We start from the raw sequence: 27,267 nt of genomic DNA, 5'->3' as shown, positions 1-27,267 counted from the left end.
TTTTGGCCTGATTTCTGAGTCATAGGTAATTTTGTTTGGCTGAGCTAGTATTTTACAGGGATACAAGTATTTACTAAATACCTGTATCCCTGTAACTCAAGTTCTGATATTTCTCACTTAAGCCACTAGGTGGAAGTACATCACCTCATTTTTCCTTCCAGGCTCTTGCTACTGTTATGTAACCCTATCTCTGCATCTATTTTTCCCTCCTAATTAAATAACCCCCCCCCCCACTATAGTTTTCTTTGCAGGTTTCATACCTGCCCCATTCCCATATTACCTCTTCACTTCTGGGCTTACTCCTTGCACCATTGATAGTTTTTTCACTGGCTTCTGCTCTGCTGCTTTCTCCTTTGGCTCTTCCCCACTCCATTCACCCTGCGGGTTCATGCCACTGCCCTACCCTACCCCCAATTCTCACCCACCCCCAGTGTTCCTACAGTTATTCTTGCTTCACTCCACCCACCCAACCTAATTGCCCAATAGGAACTCTTCCCTCATCACCACTCCTATGTACAATCATCCCACTTAAACACATCATTCTCTCTACCTCACTAGCAACCAAATCTCACCTAACCTTCTCTTATCTTTACCTAAACCCTATTTCTCCTAATAGCTATCATTCTCTCCTCCTAATTTATACCTAGCATTCTCCCTCTGCATAGTCATGCTCTCCTTACTTATCCACACCCTCCAGGCCCCTTGTTTTCTCCTTCTGTTCCTCGTTCCACTACCCTATGCCAGCTCATACTCTTCCAGTTCCTGTCCTATATTTGCTCCAACAATAACTAGCACACTTACCCATCTTCACCCACAACCTTACTCACACTTCCAATCTATCTCCTCCTCTCTCATTCAGCCTAACCCACTGCTCCTTTTCCACCCAAAAATCTTATCCACCTCAGCTAAGTTACTAACACCAAAACTAAGCCTAGAGCTACCTTACCTCTTACTCAGCAAACCTAAATGGCCAAATGTTACTACCTGCAGTAACCTAATCTTAGCCAGAGAAATCAATCCTAACCCTGGTCCCAGTCCCCTAGTTAAGAATACCTTCCCCTTATCTCCCTCCTCCCCTCACAATACTCTTAAAATGTTTACTATCAATGCCCAGAGCCTTAACAATAAACTACACCAATTTCACACTTGGGTGAGCCATAACCAACCTGACATCTTAGCCATCTCCGAAACATGGCTCAAACATTAAGCATTTTCTCTTCAGCCTTTGTCTTTGTATAACTTATGTAAGCATTGCATGCTGTGCATTCTCTGTCTGCCAGTACAAATAATTATTTATAATTTTTATTTTTCAAGATTCCTTCTTCCCATTTATACTATCTTCATACTATTATTTACTTATGAGCAAGTGTGTACTAGTCCGTAAGGCACCTGCAATATGCATCAAATTGGGGAAGTTCCTTACTCACCCTTTACTTGATAGTTATGTTCATATATACTTTAGCATGCTGTTGCAGTATGCCTTACTTCTAAATCTTTTAGATACTTACTGCTCTTGCTGTTTAAACGACATGGTACACTTTAATTGTTAAGAAGTTGCTGACAACACCTTTTTCTGTGTGTGATCATTATTTATCCCTCAGATAATTCATTCTCCCATTGGATACTGTAACATCTAAATACTTGCAAGTCTCACCTAATTTTCTCAAATCATTCTCCTACTCTGTAAACATTCTTGTTCAAGGATCAGCTGATTCTTCTCATTAGATATGCATATTCCCACACATACACACACTTAGGAGACTTCTCATTAAAATATACATCACACATACACCTGCACTTTTAGGAGGTACTCTTTTCCAATATTTATTTTTAGTCTCACTCATAAAAGAACATTTCAATATTTCATAATATTAATTTTACACTGCATGATTAACACCTACATTAAGTGCATACTAATTGTACACTATGTGTACACCGTCTGTAATCAAAAACATCCCTATTGCATTTGTTATGCTTTCTAGTCACTTAGAAGGATTACACTAAGTGAGCATGTAGTCTACAATTTTGGTAACCTTTATGAATCCCTCTCAATATTTAAGGCTGCATGAAAATCAGTATGAAAACTAAAATTAGGAGGAAGAGGATGTGAGTTATGCTTGCGTTGTCTGCTCATTTAGAACAGTGTACACTTGGTATACACTTAATGTAGGTGTTAATGAATCCAGTTGATAGAATTCTTTCTTTAAAGCTTTACCTACAAGAAACAACTATTTGACCTTGAGCAGAAAAAAACACTTTTAATGGAGCAAACATTTTTATACATAATCAAAATTCTGTGACAATCAACAGACAGATCAATGAGTGGGTAATTAACAAGACTTTCATAAACAGTTGGAACTGATTGACTGTAACAGATTAAAAGTTTTCTTGTAAACATTCAATAGCCTGCAACTTGTTCAGGAAGATTTAGTTTTAGTACTGCAGTAGCTGAAAGAAGGACACAATACTGAATTTGGCATATAATTTTCTCTACCTTTGATTTTTTTTTTTAATTTATAATTGACTCTTGATTCAACAACCATGGGGAAGAATGAAGACTGGGGAACCATGAGGAAGAAGAATAAAAAAAAAAAAAAGAAAGAAAGAAAAGAAAAACAAGTACCAAAACTAGGTCCCCCTTGAAAGTTCCCACTGTACTGCTCTGTAACTTTATTGGCAGCATGCAGGTCATGCAAATCCATTAAGCATGGGAGACTTGATTGAAACCTCTGCCTTCAGTACCTGAGTGGGAGATTTGTCTGATTTGTTTTGATGCTGCCTGCACAGGGCATTTGTTTTAATATCGCCTCTGCAGATTTCTGTCTCCTAGCCATTTCAGCTATGCTTATAATGCCTTTTATTTTCTTTTGTCAACCTAGCTTGAAAGCTTGAAAACCAGAATTCCTATGTAAAGACATTGACACATTTTTGTCCACTCCTTGTCAAATTTGGGCCTTTCTTACAAATTGTTTTCAACTGCAGTCACTGAATAATGATGGGCGTGAGTTTCAGACATTGTATCTTTCAGAAAATGCTTACTAATGCAAATGTTTTTATTCTACCAACTTTCTAAGAATATAAGAGAAACAGTTAAAATCTGTTCTTGATTTAATGGTCTTTGTCTCCAGTTTGAGATAATATGTTTAGAGTGCAGAGAGTGTTGTGATGGGTTCAACTGTATGGGTTTGACAGCAGCATGATGTGGTAGATTTCCTTCTCATTATTTATAAATGTATTCATTCACATGTTTTCAGTTAGATATCTGAGATGAACAGTTATGTAACTGGCTATTACTGATGGTTTTGTGTGTGTGTGTGTGTGTGTGTGTGTGTGTGTGTGTGTGTGTGTGTGTGTGTGTGTGTGTGTGTGTGTGTGTGTGTGTGTGAGTGCATGCACGTGTGTAAAAATACTTGATTACTGCAAACCACAATAAAGATAGGCAATGACTACAGTAAACAGGAACATCACCATATCAGCTATGTTTTTTTTTTGTAGGAACCTTGATTTTCTTGTTTTGTTGACTGCTGAAAGCCGGTCCATTGTTGGCTGTGAATAAACGGGACACCATGATGTCTACGAGTTTAATGTTAATATTTTAACTGCGGATACATTTTTTAATTTACTTGTTTTTTTGCAAGCACACGGTTGTAAAATGCACTGGGTAGGGTTGCAACCATCTGTCTGGTGCAAATGAGCCAAGCTATGAGCTGCTTCAGTAGTGCAGAGTTTGGTTGCCTCATCCTTTATCTGTCTGCCATGTGAATCTGACAAAGTCACTTCGCCAGACAGTGCTCCACGGCTGACCCTGAAAGGGCACACTTCCATGCAGTCAGCTGTCACAATCTGTTTGCAAACATGTTTCACAAGTATCTCTTGAATTCTTGTGCCCTTCACTCACATGCTAATTAGTACTTCACTATATGCAGATTGCCCCAGCACATATCTTGTAGTTTAATGGATTGCCAGGTGAATTTCCAATAAATGTAAATTTCAAGTAAAGAAAATTATGGCTGCTCATGTTAAGTATCTTTTCAGTACGAGACTTCTACTTTGTTTAACAAATTGCTATCAGTGTTTTTGCTTGATAAATTTTTAAGTAACTTTAAAAAAAATTCAAATCTCTGTGATCATTGTAAACTAATAAAAAAACAAAATTGTATGTCATTAACACAGTTACAACAAAATGAGACTGACAGACAAATAATGAAATATTGAATATGAATTACTGTTACCCCATTACAATTCCTGACCCCTATATAAACAGCAGCAGAGGTAAGCAGAGAGATGAACTACAGTGTTGAATACACCAAATAATAAATTTTTTTACCTTTATTTTTGTACTGGTGTTGTGTGAGTGTTTGTTTTTTTTTTTTTTACTCCATCAGTGAGAAAATGAATTGCATTTTATAAAACTTTCTGCACACCCCGATCAGTATTCTGAAGTGAGAACACCATTTATTTTTTGTATTTTTCTTTTTTTTTTTTTTTCTTTTATTTTTCTATATTCAATTTATTATATTTATTATTCTGTTTTATTCTGAAGCATAATTAATTCTATAAACTACAAAAGTAATGATGTGATTAAAAGTATGCACAACTAGTTTTGTAAACTACTCTCAACATTTTTTGTAAACTATATTCAAGCATTTTCTTTATTTTCCCTGAAATCAAAGTCATTATGCTATTATTCTTTGATCATCCTAGACATCAAACAGCATGAATCGACAACGAAGTAAGCATACAGTTAAATAACTTGCATTTTGCAGATCACTGGAAGTACAGCACAGCACTCAACACAGTCATGTTTTTTTTTCTGTGTATTTTCTTATAGTGCTATCTTTTCATGTAGAATTCCACATACACAGATAATCACATAACATGGTCAGCAGTCTGTGTGTCTATACTGAAGATATCGATGTCCAGGATGATCACTGAATAATCATTGACTACTTGTCAGTGTCTATTGTTCATTTCAGATGTAAGGTAAAATTGTTTTATTTGGTGTTCTATCTTTAAAAAATGTTACTTGTTTCCCAACAGTCTGCAATGTGACATGTTTGCATGCTTTGTATTCACAATTCGTGTTTAAAGCTAAAATATGTTTGTCTGTGTAATTAGTTTTATTAGATCTATTTCAATTGAACTATGAGTTTTAAATGTATCACATCCAAACATTTCTCACCATGCTAAAAACCTATAAGGTACCAAACATTAAACTACAATCAAAATTAATCACTGATCCACGTCTTATACAAAAGTCTTTATTTGCCTTGATTAATTGATAATTAGAATATACATTTGTTTTCTTTCTTTATTTATTTATCTATCTATTTTTATCTATTTATTTATCTATTCATATAGTTATTACCTTTGATTTAATATGAATAATTGTAACTTATAAAACTACTTCTTTGGAGAAAAACTGTGAGATAACACCATTGGTCGAGAGGAAAATAAAATATCCTGACAAAATGTAAAACTAGCTACATAAAATTATAGTGAACTATCTCAGTTACCCAATATGTTTGATGACCTCATTAGCAATGGTGGTTCTCTAACAAGCCAACAAGAAATACTGGCACTATATTAGACAGGTATTTGAATTTCAAACTTTATACTTTACAGAACTGTCTGCTAATGTCACATTCAATAAATTAACAAATTACAAGCAATACAACATAAAACTTAGTTCTCTGACTGATGACAATTTCTGCCTACAATGCATATATGTATTAATTTCTTTCAGCTTCATCATGGATTTTCAACTTAAGAGGTTATGAGAAAACCTAAACCAAAAGTAAAGGGGAGAAATGACTGTGTCCACAGCTACCGAGCCCAAGAATCTTGACTAAGCTTCATACTGTTATGATGGAACCTTCTGTCTACAGGAACTGATGCAATCACAGCAACCCAGTACTCCAAGATGGAGGACAAAGCCAATCACAACAACAAGTAAAGAAAATATAGTGAACTACAAGACTGCATTACAGAAGAAAAAGAAATAGAGTTTAAATAATTTCCAGATACTCTGCTGACCAAACCAACTATATAAAGGCTAAGAACAAATTATAGATTAGTCACTGATTTCATTTTTTTCATATATATAGACACCAAAGAAATCAAAGAGAGAGAGAGAGAGGGCGAGAGAAAGAGGGTTAAAATGGAAGAATAAAGAAGAAAGATGAACTTATTATCAGAAGGAACACACCAAGCTGCTCCCCTTTTCAAACACTCTCCCATCACCATAAACACTTAAAATTGTCAGCAGTAAATCTTTGTAAAACAATGAGTGCAACAGTCTAGTGAAGCAAAAATAATCATAATTTCCCAGGAATCTAAACTCCTAACAAGTCAACTTAACAAAAGCAACAATGGGGCGGACTGCTGAAATGATTCAAGTGCACCACTAACTAGGAAACCCTTCTGGCAGCAATGGAATGAAAATGCTGAAAGCTCATGCACAGTGATTGAACCTCCAACTACCAGGTAAGAAGACCAAAAACAGTTCAATTTTTAAGGGTAAATAACTCTGATATGATGCCTTATCTTTCTGGTCATGGGTGGGCAGCAGATGTTTTGTGCTGTCACACTAAAACTGCCTTTGTGAGTCCAGCAAACGAGTACTAGTCTGTCCCTTTGAGCTCGAAATTAGTAATCTCAAGTCACATGCAGTGAAGAGACAAATGGGTCTGCATTGCAAACTGCATTTGTTGTGTTTGGGGCAACTTAATTGTGCTGACGTCTGTTGCTGGTAAATATGGATTGGGTTTCTGTCTAATAATATAAACAGTAAAGTATTAAGAACATTTTTGTTACAGTGAACAATGAATTGAATAAGATCTTTGGCATTGCTGCAAAATTCATTTATACAAACAGCTCAAATATAAAATGTTTATGTGAAAAAGCATATGAGTGCGATATTTAAACTATCACTGACGGAATGTTTAAATATGGACTGCTCTTAATTTATGTCTTTCAGCAAGAGTCCATTGCTTATTTATTTCATCCTAATAAGGCATTTAAGACTTTCAACAAGAGTCCATTGCTTATTTATTTCATCCTAATAAGGCATTTAAGACTTTCAACAAGAGTCCATTGCTTATTTATTTCATCATAATAAGACATTTAAGACTAAAAGAGGCTACTAGCCTAATGACATTAACCTAGTCAACAATGGATAAAAAATAAAAATAAAAAAAAAGAATTGCAGGGTTACAGGTCTACTTTCTTGGTTTATATAGGTGCTTATTCTCGATATGATGCATTTCACTCTGTGGAAACCAGCAGAAAGTTATGTTAAGCACACACCTCTCAACCTCTTAGACAAGAAATCTGGACAAAGCCAAAATTAACTGGGAGACAAAAGCCCCAAAATAAGAATGCATTTTTAAATAATGCTCTTATAAACTTGTAAAGTTGCTAGATTAATTGTTTTGCATTGCCATGCATTTTCTGAAAGATATCGGATTCTGAAACTCAAATGCCTGACATTAGTCAACTAATTATATCCTTACTGATTTTCTAGAAAAGCACAACTTTTATGAAGATGAGACCGAAAATATGAGATAAAAATTGAACAAGCTGTAAAAATGTGAACAGTTCAGATGCATGTTGAACACGCTTTGCAAAGTATGAAGTAAAGAAAATATTTTAACTTGTCAGTATACAAATGGATTTGAAGGGAGTGGTCCGGAACACATTGTATGAATATAATGAACGATCACAACAACTTTTATTAAATATCAGATGATCATGAAGATGGACTCATAGTTTCATCACTGAGTTTCTTTAAACTATATTATTATGTATATATTATTTATGTAAGTTAATCATCTTTTTATGGCTTTTATTAATGGTCATATTTTATGTGATATTTTATATTTTTATTTGAATAGTTATAACGTATTTTGTTTCATTATTCTTGGTTCTGAAGAGTTTAGCAAGTGAAAAGACAAAAGTGTTTAATGTATTAAATAAAATTAGATAAATTATCATGCAACGATTTTGTTTTAATTTTAGGGCATGCTTTTTCCCCTTTGGCTGTGAAATTACAGCCAGCATATTCTTAAATTATCGATTTTGTTGAGCAAAACTTAACAAACAGCCTGAACTTATCAGGCATGCCATGATATATGACACTCTGCAATATCTCTTCAGTATTTTTTGTAGTAGCTACCAATGTCTGATTCTCTTTCCCAAGCACTTCCCACTTCTAATTCAACATACAAAAGTTCATCTTAGACTACAGAAAATGTAGCATAACTACACAAAATCATGCCATTTTATTCCTTAGCAAAAGAAAAAGATATCAAAGTACTTCAAAAATGCTATTTCTTTGATTGGACTGAGGTTAAATACAGGTTTCTCAAAGAATTTGAAGTGCTGCAGTCATTTAAACTCACTTCCCTCTCAACTGCAAAAAAAGACTTTCTGCAGCAGATGGAACAGATATCTTACCTTGTGAACTCTATTACTTTTACACAACATCTTGACTCAGTAATTAGTACATTCAACAGTTGTTAGGGAACAGCCACTGCTATTAAGTGTTACGACTATAATGTTTATTTATTAGAAAGCCCTAAACTTTCACAACAAAATATTTACTCTAGTTAATGGAAAGTCAAGCATGACAAATTAATTGAGAAAGACAAACAAAACAATGCAAACCAAAGGTGCACAGACACACACACACACACACACGCACACACATGCACACATATGCACACATATAACAGACATTCAGAATAACAAAGTTCAAATGCTAAGCCATACACCATAACAGTAAATACGTTAAATCATAATGATACAAAGCAAAAATAAAAATAGTTTTTTGCTAGGTGGGCATGCCCTCTTGCACCTTTCACCCCCCTTGATAATTATATATACAGACTCAGAGACTGTACTACAGTGGCTAAAGGGCAACTTCCCTGATCCCCACTATACCGCAAACTCTATCACCTAAACAGCGGCAACATTTGAAAAGTTCATTTTCAAGTTTGTAGCTGACAGTTCACTCGAACTCGAGAGTCTGAGCATTTCAATGGAACCCATAATATATATCTATATATGTCTTTATCACTATATAGATGTACATTTACATATGTGCACATACACATATACAGATAGATGATAGACAGTCATCTTTATTTTGTTTGAACGCACTAAAGATTAAATGGTTTTATGGGATGCATAAATGAGCAGGTGCACTTCGAGTGAAAGGCAATAATGACAAGTTTTATTTTTCATGAAAAATTTGGGTGTGACAATTGGGGAGAGATGGGCCAAGGCTGCCAGCCTAGTCAAATAGAATTAGGTATATAATTCTGGCATTTGTAAATAAATGTAAAATACAGGCATGTTTTCTTGATTGTAAAAGAACACTGTGAAATGTGGAACTGCAAAATATGTGACAACATTGGACTCTACTGGCCCAGTGAAGCATGTTGTGACCCTTTCATGTTAGAATTTGGCTCCAGTACTTCTGGATGAAAGTTTCATGCCCATTGTTTTAAGGCTAAAGTTTATGACCAGAATTTACATGTGGACGGTGCTTTACTGATCTGGTTTCTTTTAGAATATACATGTGAAATGTCTTCTATTGTAAGTTTCTGAGCAGGTGTTAGATTGCTAAATAATGCAGTTCATTTGCCTGGGAAAACCTAAGTGTCAACATGATGTAATTTGGGAGGGACCCAGCAAAAATGTTTGTTAGTAATGTTTAAATACAATTTCTCACAAGAGACTGGGGAGCATTTTGATCTTGGCTATCTAACTCAACACTCTGTCTAAGCTCACATGTAAGTTTCTAGCACTGTGATTTCTTGTAGGAATAGTTAAAGCTAACAAAGATTAATTAGGTATTTTTCTTTGAAATCAGACCTGTCCTACTGTATTATTTTAAGTTTCTGTGTGATCTCTGAACTCTTAGATATCTCTGTGGTGTAGTAGTTTTGTTTTGTGTTTTAATTATTTATTATTACATATTTTAAAAATCTTTACCTGTCTGGTTTGTGTAGAGATAAGCTCTACAGTACATTGCATATTTATAGAGGTTATTGTAATAGGCCACTCTAAAGTAAGCCTTGACTGTTAGTCATACTCTCTTTGGATTATAATATTGCACAGTAATAATTGGAAACCCTTTTAAGGGCCTTTTAGTAGCTATATTAGCTGGGTGGTGACAGGAATCACTACCTTATGGTCTGGGTAATAGGGGCACAGCTGGAGAACCTGTGCCAGCCGTTTCCCAGGAAAGTCTGTGTGGTTGTATAACCTCTTCTCAAACTGTGTGTGTGGTGTGTCAGCTACTTGGCAGGGACACGAAACACTGGTTGGACAGAGAGGGTACTGGAGGTTTTAGCTTGCCCAGCTAGGCTGAGACCAGGACCCTATAGCTGTGCCAGTGGGGAATCTTATTGGGGACCTGGTGAGCAAGGGAGCAACCAGCCCTAGTCTGACTGTGAAATTGTATTTTACTGTGTGTATTAGTTATCCTTTCCTCTTCTCGGAGATGACCTCCCTGGTGTTAGTGGTGAGGATTGAGGCTCCTAGATTGCTGGGCCAGGGCACAGCCGTCACATGTGGTGGCAGTGGTGGTATCTAATTCACACACTAATTGGCTTGTAGTGGTGTGAGTAGAGCAAATTCCTGTAGCTTATGTACAGTGATCTCTAAAAGTGTTTTGTACTCTAAAACAGCCAAGCAGTGTATACTCAGAGTTCAGATCACAATTGTTTTATTTCTTTTGTTAGCTTAGTGTTAGTCAGGGTGAGCAGGCAGCATGTCAGCAAAGGAGTATGGAAAGCTGACAAGGAGCCAGTTAGTGTATATGTGCCAGGCTAGGGGGCTGGTGCATGGAAACCTGACTAAAGCAGACCTGACTGCAGCCATGTTTACAGCTGCATCAGAAAACAGCAGCCTGGAGGACAATCAGACTGACAGTGGAGATACAATATCCTTGGAGAATGGACAGCTCAGCCTTTCTGCAGTGGATTTAAAAATTCAGCTGGAGCTGAAGAGACTTGAGTTGGAGGCCAGGCATATGGAACTAGAAGCAGCTGAGAGAATGAGGAGCCTAGAAGCTGAAGAACAGGAATGGCAGAGAAAGCATGAGAGGGAAATGCTGACTCTTCGCCAGAGTCATGGAGGTAATGGGGAAGGGAGTAACTGGACCCCAGAAGCACAAAAGGTCAGTAAATTTCTTCCACAGTTTAAAGAGGGGGATAATTTTGATAGCTTCATTCATATGTTTGAGCGGGTATGTAAAAAGTATGAAGTTGACCAAAGGCTCTGAGTACGGTTCCTGACCCTCTTACTCCATGGTAAAGCTGTAACTTCTTTAACAAAAATGCATGACACTGACTGTTTTGATTATACTGCTGTAAAAAGACATTTATTAAAATGTTTTAAGCTAACACCTGAAATGCATAAGAAAAAGTTTTGTGAGCATAGACGCAAGTCCGAGGAAAATGTATGTGAATATGTTGCTGAACTGAGCACTTATTTTCAGAGCTGGGTGAGGGGATTTCAGGTCACCACTTTTGAAGGGCTGGCAGACATTTTGGTAAGGGAACAAGCCCTTAGCACATTGCCTGAGGACATGAGGATCTGGTTAGCTGATAGACAGTGTGCTGCTTCAGAGGAGTTGGGGAAGAAGGGAGACCTATACCTAGCAAGCAGGGCAGCCTTCCATAGGAAAGGGACCCCCAGTACTGCTCATGGGACTAAAGGAACCCATGGTGGGCAGCACAGACTGCCCCAACAGAATACGCCATTAGCAGGGGAAGCCACTAGTCCAGGTACACATCCAGGAGCTAGGGTTAAATGTTTTGAATGCAACCAGTGGGACCATGTGGCAAACAGGTGCCCATGGAGGCAAGGTGGGGAACCAAAGGTGAGGGAGGCAGTAAGTGGGAAAGACAAAATGCCAACAGTGGGCTGTCTTGAGCAACAGGGGTATGGAACTACCATCCTGCAGATGTCCTGAGAGGGAAGGATTTGGATGAGGCAGTACTATGTACTTATGCAGTTACATGCAGTAAGGCTAGGAGACAAGCATGTGGGTCTGGTAGTCTGGGGCAGACACAGACAGACTGCATACTTGCAGCCAGGACTGCTGAGGTGGTTACTTCAGGGAGTGAGCTACATTGTAGCAGTGAGAGTGAATGTGAGCCACAGCTGCTTGTGGGTACTGATGTTCCCATGGACAATGTAACTGCAAAGGTAAAGGTGAGTAGTAGTACCCAGGCTGACAGTGAGGCACCACTGTCAGGGGATGCCAGACTTCCTGTGGAAGGGGAGCTGGGAAGGGTTACAAGGAGAAACTTGAGACAGGCTCAGCTCTCAGATCCTACATTGCAAGGCCTGAGGCAGGTAGCTAGGGAGCCACCTGATTCTCAAGGGAAGGGGGAATCTGTATACTGCAACAAAGGATTATTGCACAGAGAGTGGACCCCTGAGGGAGGGCTAGAAGATGAGACAGTACAGCAGTTGGTAGTGCCTAGAGCTTACCATCTGGCGCTTCTAGCCATAGCCCATTATATTCCCTTTGCAGGTCATATGGGCAGAAAACATACAAAGAGGCATATTATGCAAATCTTCTACAGGCCTGGAATTTCCAGAGATGTAACAGGGTACTGCAGGACCTGTGAGCAGTGCCAAAAGGTAGGCAAGGCAGGAGACAAGGTGAGAGGTCCTTTGATGCCTATGCCTGTGATTAAGGAGCCATTTCAGAGGGTAGCTATGGGTATTCTGGGTCCTCTGAGTACCCCAAGTTCCACAGTGAAAAAGTATATCCAAGTGATTGTAGATTATGCTACACGATACACTGAGGCACTGGCTTTGTCCTCCATTGAGGCAGAGAAGTTGGCAAATGCTTTGCTAGAGATTTTCAGAAGGGAAGGTTTCCCAAAGGAAATACTGTCTGACAGAGGTGCCAATTTTATGTCAGACCTGCTGGCTTGTCTGTGGAAGTCCTGTGGTGTGAAGCACATGAAGACCCAACCCTACCATCCCCAGACTAATGGTCTTCTTGAGAGGTTAAACTCTACAATCAAGTCCATGCTACGGGCATTTGCAGATCAGTTTAAGAGGGTGTGGGACAAATATTTGCCCCATCTGTTGTTTGCTTACAGAGAGGTTCCGAAGGAATTCACAGGTTTTTTCACCCTTTGAGTTGCTGTATGGGCATAGGGTGAGGGGACCTCTTGATTTAATTCGAGATGAGTGGGAAGGTGAGTGTGTGTCTCACAAGGAGTCTGTCATGGCATATGTCCTGAACCTCAGGACAAGGCTCAAGTAACTCATGGGTCTGGCCCAGGAGAACCTGGCAGAAGCCCAACAACAGAAAAAGGTGTGGTATGACAGGAATGCTTGAGCTAGAGAGTATGCTGTGGGGCAGAAGGTGATGATTCTCATTCCTGTCAGACACAACAAGTTGAAAGCAGCTCAGGAGGGACCCTACAAGGTGGTTATAAAGGTAAGTGATGTTAACTACATAGTGGAACTGCTAGGCAGAAGACAGGGGCACAAATTGTACCATGTTAACATGATGAAACCTTACCATGATAGGGGTGCCCTTGTGCTGAGCATTTGCAGTGGATTGCAGGAGGAGTCTGAGATAGATCTTGTGATGGAGCTCCTCAGTGAGGCTTGGGCTGACACCTTGGTGGAAGGGGTAGCAATTTCCCAGCAGCTATCTTCTACCCAGGTTTGAGATATCCGAGCAGTGTTGCAGGAGTTTGGGGCATGTTCACCAGGAAACCAGGGAGCACCCACGTGGTGCAGCACCAGGTGGATACAGTGACCCCAAAGGCCTATCAGGCAGCCCCTTATAAGGTGCCTGAGAGAGTCAAACAGACTCTGAGGGAAGAAGTACAGGAGATGTTGGAACTAGGGGTGATTCAGCAGTCCAACAGTCCCTGGGCCTCCCCTTTGGTACTGGTGCCAAAGAAGGTTGGCAACACCAGGTTTTCTGTGGATCACAGGAAATAGTCACACAGAGGCAGATGCTTACACCATGCCTAGGACAGATGAGGCCCTAGAGCAGCTGGGTGGGGCTAAGTATCTTACAACCATTGATCTTACCAAGGGTTACTTGCAGGTGCCCTTGACTCCCAGTGCTAGGGAGAAGTCAGCCTTTGTGACTTCTTTTGGCTTGTATGAGTTGACAAAGATGCCCTTTGGGATAAAGAATGCCTCAGCGACTTTCCAGAGGCTGGTAGATAATATCTTAGCAGGAGCAGGAGGGTTTGCCCTTGCTTACATGAATGATATGGCTATCTACAGCCATTCCTGGCAAGAGCACCTTCAGCATGTCAGGGAGGTGCTGGGCAGACTACAGAGGGCAGGGTTGACCATTAAGCCGAGCAAATGTCAAGTGGGTATGGCAGAGGTCTCCTACCTAGGACATAGAGTGGGAAGTGGTAAGATAAGGCCAGGACCTGCCAAAGTGGAAGCTATTCAGGCATGACCTGCACCTGTTACCAAAAAGCAGGTGAGGGCATTCTTGTTGACAGCAGGATACTACAGAAAGTTAGTTCCCAATTATAGTATCATAGCTGCTCCCCTCACAGACCTGACAAGGAAGAACAGGCCAGATAAGGTAGTGTGGACCCCAGCATGTGAGCAGGCATTTCAGAAGCTTAAGGAAGCTTTGGGAGGACCCCCTGTGTTAGCCAATCCAGACTATAGCAAATAATTTGTTGTGCAGGTGAATGCTTCAAACTATGGTGGGGGATGTATTTAGCCAGATTTCTTCAGAGGGAGAAGAGCATACAGTGGTTTATCTCAGTCATAGGCTCCAACCTAAGAAGAAATGCTATGTAGCTGTAGAAAAGGAATGTCTAGCCATAGTGTGGGCACTGCAAAAACTTCAGCCTTATCTGTATGGAAGAAAATTCACTGTGATGACTGATCACAACCCCCTAACATGGTTAAATTGAGCCAGTAAGCAAAATGCCAAGTTGCTAAGATGGAGCCTGAGGTTGCAAGCATATGATATGTCAGTGCAGCACCACAGTGGGAGTAGCAATGCCAATGCAGATGGGCTCTCAAGACAGGGAATGGGGTGAGGTACACCCAGATAGACCTGACACTCTCAAGCGATGTTTCTCAAGGGGCACTTGAAAAACTTGCTTGAGTTCCCCGGGGGGGGGGGGATGGGGGAGATGTTATGATTGAGGAGAGATGGGCGAAGGCTGCTAGCCTAGTCAAATAGATTTTGATATATAATTCTGGCATTTGTAAATAAATGTAAAATACAGGCATGTTTTCTTGAATGTAAAAGAATATTGCGAAATGTAGAACTGCAAAATATGTGACAACATTGCACTCTACTGGCCCAGTGAAGCATGTTGTGACCCTTTCATGTTAGAATTTGGCTCCTGGGCATCTGGATGAAAGTTTCATGCCCATTGTTTTAAGGCTAAAGTTTATGACCAGAATTTGCATGTGGTTGGTGCTTTACTGCTCTGGTTTCTGTTAGAATATACATGTGAAATGTCTTCTATTGTTGTAAGTTTCTGAGCAGGTGTTAGATTGCTAAATAATGCAGTTTGTTTGCTTGGGAAAACCTAAGTGTCAACATGATGTAATTTGGGAGGGAACCAGCAAACATGTTTGTTAGTAATTTTAAATGCTATTTCTCACAAGAGACTGGGGAGCATTTTGATCTTGGGTATCTAACTCAACACTCTGCTCAGCTCACATGTAAGTTTCTAGCACTGTGATTTCTTGTAGGAATAGTTAAAACTAGTAAAGATTAAATAGGTATTGTTCTTTGAAATCAGACCTGTCCTACTGTATTATTTTAAGTTTCTGAGTGATCTCTGAACTCTTAGATATCTCTGTGGTGTAGTAGTTTTGTCTTTTGTTTTAATTATTTATTATTAAATATTTTAAAAACCTTTACCTGTGGCTGGTTTGTGTAGAGTTAAGTAATAGAGTACATTGCATATTTATAGAGGTTATTGTAATAGGCCACTCTAAAGTAAGCCTTGACTGCTAGTCATACTACCATTGGATTATAATATTGCACAGTAATAATTGAACACCCTTTTAAGGGTCCTTTAGTAGCTGATAATATTAACTGGGTGGTGGCAGGAATTACTATCGTATGGTCTGAGTAATAGTGGCACAGCTGGAGAACCTGTGACAGCCTTTTCCCAGGAAAGTCTGTGTGGTTATATAACCTCTTCTCAAAGTGTGTGTCTGCGGTGTGTCAGCTACTTGGCAGGGACACAAAACACTGGTTGGACAGAGAGGGTACTGGAGGTTTTAGCTTGCCCAGCTAGGCTGAGACCTGGACCCTATAGCTGTGCCAGTGGGGAGTCTTATTGTGGACCTGGTGAGCAAGGGAGCAACCAGCCCCAGAATGACTGTGATCTCTGTGTGCACTTAAGGGAAATTGTACTTTACTGTGTGTAATAGTTATCCTTTCCTTTTCTCAGAGATTACCTCCCTGGTGTTAGTGATGAGGATTGAGGCTCCTTGATTGCTGGGTCAGGGCCCAGCTGTCACATTGGGATTAAGTGATTATAATATATTGCTGTGTAGGGTCTGCATGGCTTGTAGGTGGGTTGCATTATTTATGATAGGGCATCATTCCTGATGTGATTATCTATATGAAGCTGCTGTGATTCCTTTTTTTATGGAGGTTTCTCCCTTCTCAAAGATGGTGCTCTCAAAAAGTTGGCATATTTAAGTGTAGGGTATGTAGGTGGGAGGGGCTATCCTTCCACATGGAGGGTGTGCTGGAGACTGGCTCCTGCAAAAATATTAGGTGCTGCTGCTTTTATGTTTTATTATGTATTGGTTAAAAGTAGTTTGTTGTGTCCTTATTCACAATTTCTGGGGGTTTATGTGTGTTTGCTGTTTACTGTATTCACTATTTTATTTTTCTGCCTATGTGATGGTCACATAGTTATTTGTGGAATTCAATCATTCTTGATAAAATTATATGAATGCTTATACAATATATACATATAGTGTATGTATATATATATATATATATATATATATATATATATATATATATATATATATATATATATATATATGTAGGTCTACTTCTGTTGTTCAAAAACACACTTGTTTGAACAACAGAAAGCCGAGAACCACTTCAGCAAAAGTGCACTTTCACATAAATCAGTTAACCGAAGCACGGTACAGTGGGGATACAGAAATATACCCTTTTCCCCACTGTAGTGCAATCTCAGAGTTAGTATATATAAGTAGCAGGGTTGTGGGGGGCACAGCCATCTACATTGGCGGTGCAGGGGGTTTGCCCCCCTGCACAAATGTGTTTCACTTTGCCAGACACACCTCCGCTACTTATATATAATAATTCCAAGATTGCACTACAGTGGAGAAAAGGGTATATTTTCTTATCTCCACTGTACTGTGCTTCTGTTAAATGATTTATGAGAAACTGCACTTTCACTGAAGTGGGTCCCGGCTTTCTGTTGTTCAAACAAGTGTGTTTTCGAACAACAGATGTAGACATATTTAAATATATATATATATATATATATATATATATATATATATATATATATATATATATATGTATATATATTAGTCCCCTGCATATTATCACATGTGGGTTTGATGAAAAATGCGTGGGTGGTGTTTAAGTAGATGGTATGAACAGCTGAGTGGTCAGTGTCAACAGTGTTTTTTCACTGAGTCAGGTGAGTGGAGTTGTAGTGGGTTAGAGTGTTTGTGCATTTGTTAGTGAGTAATGGTTGGGTCTGAGGAGAGAAGAGAGATAGCTGTTATATGTTTGCCAGTGTGCATTTTAAAATTAGGGTAGGGGTTAGGTATGGAGTACTTGTAGTGTTAATGTGTGTTTGTGCAGGTTTCTGCGTTCAAGTGTGTCTTGTGTAGTAATAGTTTTGCAGGAAGTTTTTTATTAAGGTAATGTGCAGGGTTATGGTTGGGGAACAGGCAGCATTAGGGTTAGGGTTAGCATCCTTTACTAAGTTGCTGCAGGGGGATATAATCCTAACACTGCTCCTTCCCCAACCCTAAACCTATGCCTTACCTTAATAAAAACTTTCTTGCAATACTGGCACTATTCAGACAAATTTAAGACTAGTGTTATGAGGTGGTGATTACTGTTTAGATTAGGAGAGTAAATAGACTTTCTTTTTTGGTACTTTAAGTTCAATATTTAGTTTGATTTAGTTTGTTCAATATATTATGTATGTTTGCGTGTATTTTGTCAATATTTGCGATTCAACATTAAATACACTTGATCATGGAAAACAGGAATATATATATATATATATATATATATATATATATTTATTTAAATAGAGAGATATGCATATTTATAACACACACACACACACACACACACACACACACACACACACACACACACACATTTTTTGAAGTATCTGCAATAGTGAACATTTACAGTTGTTGTTTTCCTATCTGATTTATGACTACTGTAAAATGATAAGCTTAACAAACTTTCAACAGAAATCCAGCTCTGTTGGTACAGAGGAATAAAGGCCTGACTACAACACAGGCAGCCTGAGTTTAAGCAGAGGTTTGTGTACCAGATGAAGCTGGCATGAGGTGCCTTTATAGGTTCATAGGTTCATAGGTTGGTACTAGGCTTTCGGCCCTAGGGCCTAAGCCTAGCCATAACAATTCCTTGGATATTTCTTCCCACACTAATTACTACCCTGTACCCCTGTCTAGCAGGGCGACTGACGTGATTCCTGGGGTGAATTTCCATTCTTTATGTCTCCTCATGGGTTGGGTGTTAATGCTCATGCTTAGGCACTTATTCCTAAGACTGAATCCCCACTAAAGAAAAGATATTCCATTGAATCCCTAGTTTCAAGGGTATGGCAAAGATGCCCTGGGGAGGTTAATTCACTTTGGAAGCAGTTAATACACTCTCACTGATACCATTTGCATGCCAAATCCCTGACATATTACTGAGCATCCACTGTGTGGGTGAGCCCACAAAAAAAAAAAAAAATTACCCCAAAGTCTGCCTAAATAATAGCCCCTCTAAGATAGTTTGTTCTGGTGGCTAGTGATCCAGAAGACCAAGGCAAAGTATAATACTCACCAGTTGGATGGAGAACATGAGCAGAAAAAAACAAGAGACTGAAAAAGGCACAAGTGTGATTAGCACATCATACCCTATATTCTCAAGATGATAAATACCTAATTTATCATGTCTGTCAATAACCAATGTACACAAGTCAGGACTTCTGATTTATACCAGTGAAAATTCAAATGTCTTTTCCTACCTAACTCTAGTCTAATGAACCAGAGAGAGTAACTATCCAAGCATGACTAAATAACTAAAATCAAACAGAAGTACTGTCATAACCTGATCTGTAAAAGACTAAAGGATTTACAGGTTGGAGCTAAAGTCAAAATCCAAAAGGCATGGAATAGTTCTAACTTGTGGAAAGCATGGAAGCTGTACAGAAGCAACTGCAGAAATTTGTGAAAAATAAACAAGTTAAAATCAAATGTCCAGAATAATAAGTAACGTGAATTGTCACAACCAGTCCTGAATGTGAAAACTGCAATGACCAAGGTTTTCACATACAGAGATTCCTGAAGTGATGTCTGTAGTGAAAATGTAAGGCAGCAGAAATTGTCTCATAAGAAGGATTGCATGTCTGTTCAGTGGTTGACTTATATCCTGTTCATATGGTTGTCCACTAAAGTAACCTCATATAAAATATATATATATATATATATATATATATATATATATATATATATATATTTTTTTTAAGGATTGAAACGACTTCTTATCAAAATTAATTTTTCATTGGGAAAAGAAAAATGTAATTTTAGCATATTTGTCTAATACTAGGTATTAAGACTAGTTTACAATGACTAGTATTGCATTATATATATGGGTTTGTATATTGCGCATATATTTATTCATCAATATGGCATTTATGTCAGACACAGCCCCATAGCTACTTTCAAATGAATATCACAAATAAAAAAAGAAAAGAAAGGAAAAGAAGAAAAAAAACTTCTTTGCATCCCAACCCCCACACTTGTAAGTACAGTAACTCCAACATGTCTGCAAAAGTTAGCTGTCCTAAGATTTTCCTTTTCCTGATGTATGAAGGCAATACCTTAAATTACTGTCATATTTGCCCATTTTTTATTCATCAGCTCATTGCACAGAATGCAATTTGCTGCAGAGAATGAGTCTTGTGCAAGCTGTTTACAGTAAAAATAGTGTTCTATCACCTGTCTAGCACAGTTTACAATAAATGGAATAAAGGACTTCAAATACATAAAATAATCAAGGTTTCTGAAGTCTACAGTGTGACCTATCATTCTTAAACAATTTAATCTGCCTTTGTGCTTTACATTTTCTCCAATGTTTTTTTTTCTCCAGTTGTTTTGGCACATGCAAATGACACTAATACTGAACTTATAAATGGCCCTCATGCATCAGCTTTTTACCCAGTTAGCAAATTTACAAATACATTAATTTACTAAAAACTCTGCTACTGAATCTGAATGTACTGAACAAACAAGTGTTTTTAACTTCTACTATGTAAACTAGTTGTCCACATCTTACATTACAATTCAAACTAGGTTATAAAATGTTTATATTTTCTATAGTTAATTTTGCCAGGGTTGAATTGTAGTTGTATTTGTGAGGGTGACGTTCCACAACAATGTGTTTGATAATTATTTAAATTTTCAACTCACTACATTTTCATTTCACTAAAGTCTGCAAATTTCCTGCTTACATTTTCTCACAAACTAGTCAAACCCTTTCTGTAATCAAATTCTTAATTTTACATTCACTATAACATATCTCAGGTCGCACTATGGAGAAATGATGCACTGTAAAGAATTTCAGTTTAACATTATCTTATTTGCCAGAATGTATACTTTGGCATTTGTTGCAGAAGTATACGTTCTGGTTTAGGACACTACCTGTTTATTTATGTTATATTTTGTTGTCTAAACACCTCTGGCCTACTTTCATTCAAGAAACTGGAAGTCATATATACAGTGGCTAGATCAGACTGAGCAGTGCACTGCTGACAGGATAAACTGCTTCTGGCAATGGTCTTGCCATCATAGAAAAAGACATTGGTGCTATGTACATACTATATGCAGTTAGTGTTATGTTTACCTTTGCTTATATCATAGTTCTGTTATTTCTAAATCACTTAACAGATCTGTGCATTGACTTTGCATTGTAGAATGCTGTAGAGCTATAACTGAAATCAAAAGGCAAATTGCATTGTTTGTCTAGGCTTCAGCTCAGTCTTAGTTTGATATACATTATATATTTCTTTGAAACATCCTAAAATATATAATTACATGTAGAAAATTAAAGACATTGGAATGACAATACATGATCAGCAGTAGGCTTGTTCTAGATATAAAACTATAGTCTGCCCAAACATATGTATAGCTGTATATGTATGTGTATATATTATATAGAGGCCTACTTTACAACTTCTCTTTCAGCATCCTATGTGTCAGAGTAGCCTTCATTTTATTTATGATATTACTGAGATAAGGAATGGACACAAATCTCTCCAATGCTGTTAAAGTCTAGCTTCACATTGCTAAAAGTAGTTGGTAAGGTGTGTCACCTGTCCAACAGATTTTGACCACATTTATTTGATCTCATTGCTCTGACCTCAGCACAAGGATACCTTTTCTGTACACAACATGAAATATGTTTTTCAGCAAACCATTGCAACCACTTTTAATAAACCGGTGATAAAATAAACCTTGTCATCAATCATACTCACCTGAGCAGTTCTTTGAGGCATCTCTGTTTTTTTGACCACTTAGCACAGAATAGTAGTTGAGCTGGATTAACCTTCAGTTGCAGACAGTCCACAAATATAATTAGGTACCTCACTTGCAGTAAAAGTAACTGTCATGAAATTTTAGCACCTACTGTATCACTGTCAGAAAGACATAGGGGTGATACTGCCTTGAAAATTGTTCCTAGGTCTTCCCCTGAGGTACTGTCCTCTGTGTTATAAGTAATCTATCAAGGAGAAATAAAGTGCAGTTACAATTAAAGGGGTTTAGATTCTATAATATTCATTTTACTACAGTAAGCAAATTTACAGTGCAATGAAGTAGGTGTTAAGAATATATCAAAAGTAGAAATAATGCATAAGAATCATATTTTGCTGCAAGTGGAAAGAGTATACTAAGTGAAGAATATAAAAAGATTTATTCTGAGGAAGTTCAAAGAATGACATGTTATCAGGTCAGAGGGATAAAACTATTTTCATAAACCAAAACTGAGTAATATGATGAGCAAACATCATGACTAGGTGCTAGAGTATAAATCCAGAAAGAATGGAATATCAAAAGAGGGAAAGAAAAATGCAGTGAGATAGTAAGCTCTGTTGTTAAGTCATTCCACCTGTAATTAGTTTGTATGCTAATACCTGTGTTTCTTATTCTTTTGTAAAGAGATTAGTACATACACAAAAAAGGATGGCTAGTTTAATAGATTTGACTTGGTCATTATCCCCTTATCTGTCATAATATGTGTCTTATTATTTTATTTGGTATGGCTGTATCAGAAAAAATATTATATTTATCCATGAAACACCCCATGTTATGAAATTCTGTGATTATGTACACTTCCTGCAGCATCCTGTTTCCATGTATTTATTTATTTTTAATTTGTAATACCTACTCATTCACCCCTTTCTGTATCTTTTTGCTCAGTAAAAACCTTTCTCCAAAGTATCCTTTTTTTGGCCAGCCCTTTCTGTTAAAACTTATTTGTAGTACAGTTTTCCAGCAAAGCAAAGCAAATTCATATAGTCAAAGTGTTAACTTGAGCATGGATAATGCAGGTTTTATCCTTTCCTAGTGTGACTTGTCATGTTCTGATTATGAAGGGAAAATCTATTGTGCCAGACAATGATGGCTATTGGTAAGCATGCATTTCTTATAGTCCAGATATGATATATTGCTAATATACATTGTGGCTGCAGGAATCTTCACAATAACAAGGCCCTTAGTGTAACACCTTAAGTACTTCATGAGACACTATACCATGCAGTCTGCCATGCTAGTTCACTAATTTATGAGCTTAATCTTGCAGTCTTGGTTTCGAATACTTCATTTTCCATTTGAGTACTGTTTGAGTCTGATGCAGTGAGTTAAGAAAGCAATTCACCTGCATCAATTCCATAGCATTTTTTTTTAAATAGAACCTCAACCTCAATTCTAGATATTGTAATTAAAAGATTCCTAAAACTTGGATTTGTAGCTATTCTTTGACACTCAGGTAACCTGGCACAATAGTTTATGATTTCTTTAGAACACCTGACCAAACGATCCTGACTTTTATCATCATTTTAGTTTGAAACATTCCTAAATATACCAGAAATATATAACTATAGGCCATTTTCATCACCGTTTGCATATATGCCTTGATTTACAACAGCTAACACACAATCTTCTCTCTTTCCTTAGCTATCTTATAGACCAGGTCTTTCTGCATTTCAAAATATGGAGAAGCTGGTAGGAGACCAAAAGGGAACTCGTCCAACCCTACTCTGGTAATGTTCTCCATAGCATGGCTAAGCATATCACTTTCCCTCTGAGCATTTGCAAAGCATATCCAACTTGTCTGGAACTCACATAGACTGGCAGTCATTAAAATACACTCTTTTGTATAATAGTTAGTCAAAATAGATAAAGAAGGAAATAGGACAGCACCAGCTAGATGACCATATTCCTGCACCGGCCATGCACAACAGTTGGAGCTGTAGGACCCATATGGCTACTCAAACCACCTCTAATACAATCTACTACAGAAAATTTGCCAGAAACACAGTCTAGACAAATTAAGCAATGCTTTCATTACTATATCATTAGAAACCAACACAGGCTATAGGCACATTTAACACAAAACTTGGAAAGACATAGGTGACACAAAATCTTAACATCTCAGTATAAAAAATAGCAAGTATTACATGGCAGACATAATTCAGGTTTCAGACAAGGAAGCCATAAGCATAATAGCAACCCAGTATAACCATATGAAATGGTGCTGATGTCACAAAGAATGTGAAGACAGAAGTGCCACAGATGTTTCATTCAGTAAGAAGCTGTTACTGTAAGACTAGTGAATAGTTAACAGGTATAACCATCATAATTATCATCTTCAATGACCCACCTTTTACAATTTTCTACACTGGGTCAGGGTGTCACAACAACTGCCACCAACTCTCTTGATTCAAAGGTATTCTTGCACCTTCTGCTACAGTCATGCCTGACTGCCACATGTCTTCTCTGAGGCAAACCATCCATGTTTTTGTTGGAAATCTATATTTCCTCTTGCCTTCTTTTGGTCTCTCACAAATATTATTCACCAATTCATCCTCTGCTTCCCTTCCTATTTGCCTGAATGACTGTATTCTGTTCTCTTAGACCTTCTCTGCGATTGGAGCTATTTTACCTTTTGTACTGATGTAATCATTTTTTATTACCTGTCACACAGTGTGCATCCTACTACCCATTTCAGGCACTTCATCTTAAGCATTAACTTCCTCAGTTGCTCTCTTTGCTATCCCAGATTTGTGTACCATTCAGACATACTGGTTGCATTACTGTTTTTTATACTTACTTTACACCCTTTAGGTATTCCTCTATTAAATACTACCTGTGTCATTACCCATGTCATTCTGTGTCAGTTGGCTGCAGCTCCACTGATTATAGCTTCATTCAAACTTGTGTTTTACTCAACATCCCCACTCTAATACATGAGTTTGTTAAGCTCTTCCAGTATTTTTCAATCTGCTTGTATTTTCAGCTTTTTTTGATTTCTCCCATTTGCTACTATGACAACGGTTTTGTTGGTTTTTAGTTTCATCCCATGTACCTTCACATTTCCATTCCAATCCCCTGTCATTTACTGAAATTCCTGCATAGAGTCTGCTTGTAATACCACATTTTCTGCATACAGCAGCTTTGTTGATTGGTCTAGTGTAATATAGTGCATCACCAGTATGAATAGCTGTGGGCTGTGAACTGAGCTCTGATGAAGCCCTACTCCCATTGGGCATCCCTGTATAAGTCTGAGCACTTTTTATACTTCTTCATACATAGCGTGCACTACTTCTACCAGTGTTTCCCTGACTTCAAGTCATCACAGCACTGCTCAAATCAGCTTTCTTACAACCTTTCTATATGCTTTTTCTAATCCTAGGCATGACCAGTTTGATTATTTTCTCATTTCTAGCATCTTATCCACTAGCTGTCTCACTGCAAACATCATGTCATTTGTATAATGTTCAGATCTGTATCTCAGCTGCTCATCTCCCATCTTAATATCTGCTACTCTGTATTAATTTATCAATCACCTTCTCAGGCAGTGTGACAGAAGTTTGATGCCACTATAATTCCGACAGCTGTAGATGCCACATTTGTCTTGTACACCAGCCCGAGAATGTTTATTCTCTACTCATCTGAGAGGCACTTTTTACTCCATACATCTATAAGTACCCTCAGGAGCAATTTCTCCCCTAAGTAACCAAACATCTTTTGTGTATTAAAAAATACCTTTATTGAATTATCACTTGTGACATATGCAAACTTACATTTATATAAAAGTAAACAAACCATATTAACAAGTTCCCGTTTACAAACATTATTCATCACGTATGTTTCTTCTATACAATATAATCAGTCCAACATTACATAAATGGTTCAGTTCCTGCCTTCTGTTAAACCTCATTCCACCTAAATATTTTTCTGCATGCAATGTTCCCACAATTTCCATTTTTCAAAAGTTATTTGCTCATACTTTTTGTAAAGATCCCACTTCCTGTTCATTTATCTGTTATAATACTCACTACCTTAAGTACGGTTAATTTAGTCTTTGTTTTCTATTTTCTGGCAATAGTGTTTTGGCAGCAACCAGAATTAAACTTTACAGGGCTTTACTATGTCTAGGCAGTTCAGGTCCTGCATATCAGCTAAAAAAAAAAAAAAAATAATAAAATAAATAAATAAATAAAATCATTTCCTTAGTTATACTCATTTGCTTGCTTAGTATTCCCGACAGTAGGAGTGTGTATTGAATGTTTAAAGTCTGCCAACTCTTTGCACCCAGAAATCATATGTGCCCAGCTTTCTTTCTTTCTTTCTTTCTTTCTTTCTTTCTTTCTTTCTTTCTTTCTTTCATTCTTTCCTATCACATGTCCAACATTTGGCATCTACCTGAGGAAACATTCTTTGGCATCAGCGTGAGGTATAAAATTACTTATGCAAACATTTCCAAGCAAAAATCCTAAATTTAGACTTTGTTACATATTTGGGAGGCACACATCTGTGCTCTCATTGTTTCTCTGAATTGCTGATCTAGTTTCTCTTCCCAATCTTTCTGACCTCCTGTGACCGATTCCTATAGTTATCATGCAATATTTTATATGCCTTTCTAATTCTCTCTTCTAACAGGAGCTTCTGTTCTAGACTCAACTAAAAACTCTAACAGAGCCAGTATTTCACTTAGGATACCCCTATCCCTTTCTCTTTGCTATACTCTAATATCAATCCCTGAGAGTGAAGGCAATCTCTAGCCTGCAGTCCAAACATCTTCATAGTCTCTTCCCACTCTATTTCCTTTCCTCTAACTATTGTTTCCCAATACCTTGATTCTTTTGCCAGCTTCCATCTAATAAATTCCAGCCCCTCTTGCCTATTTTCTGTTCCCGTTATTGACTTCACCCTTATCAGCAGAATCCCTTCTCCATTACTGTGTTGGCTTAGTTCTTAGAATACGTTTCGCTACTTTATGAATATAATATTCTCTATGACTGTTGTTATCCTCCTTAATGATACGCATCCAAAATACCACTCTATCCTTATTTATTTAATTCCCTCTTCCATCATCATCTATTTCCACGTTGAATTGTAGCTTTCTGTTTATGTTATGTATAAGAGCCCTAACTGTGTAGTTCTAAAATATCCCTTCAGATCAAATAATCCTAAACCACGTTGTTCTATTAGAAGGATCAGCTGATCCCACGTGACCCTTGCCCTCTTCCTCTCCCAGACAAAATCCTTCAACTCTTTATTAATTACTGTCCACAACTTCTCCTATTTCTCCTCTGGTTGATAAAAATATGTGTGACTTGTGTATAAAACTAAAGGGACTAAAACATTTTTACTGCTTGTATCTTGCTATCCATTTCCATTGGCAAAAGCTTCCATTTTCTCAGTTTTTGTATTATCTTTTGATTAGTCTCTTCCCAC

Source organism: Protopterus annectens, chromosome 2.part0 (assembly GCF_019279795.1).
Source record: "Protopterus annectens isolate FY-2018-M chromosome 2.part0, PAN1.0, whole genome shotgun sequence".
In the NCBI taxonomy this organism is placed as follows: Eukaryota; Metazoa; Chordata; order Ceratodontiformes; family Protopteridae; genus Protopterus; species Protopterus annectens.
This window is presented reverse-complemented; position numbering follows the sequence as displayed.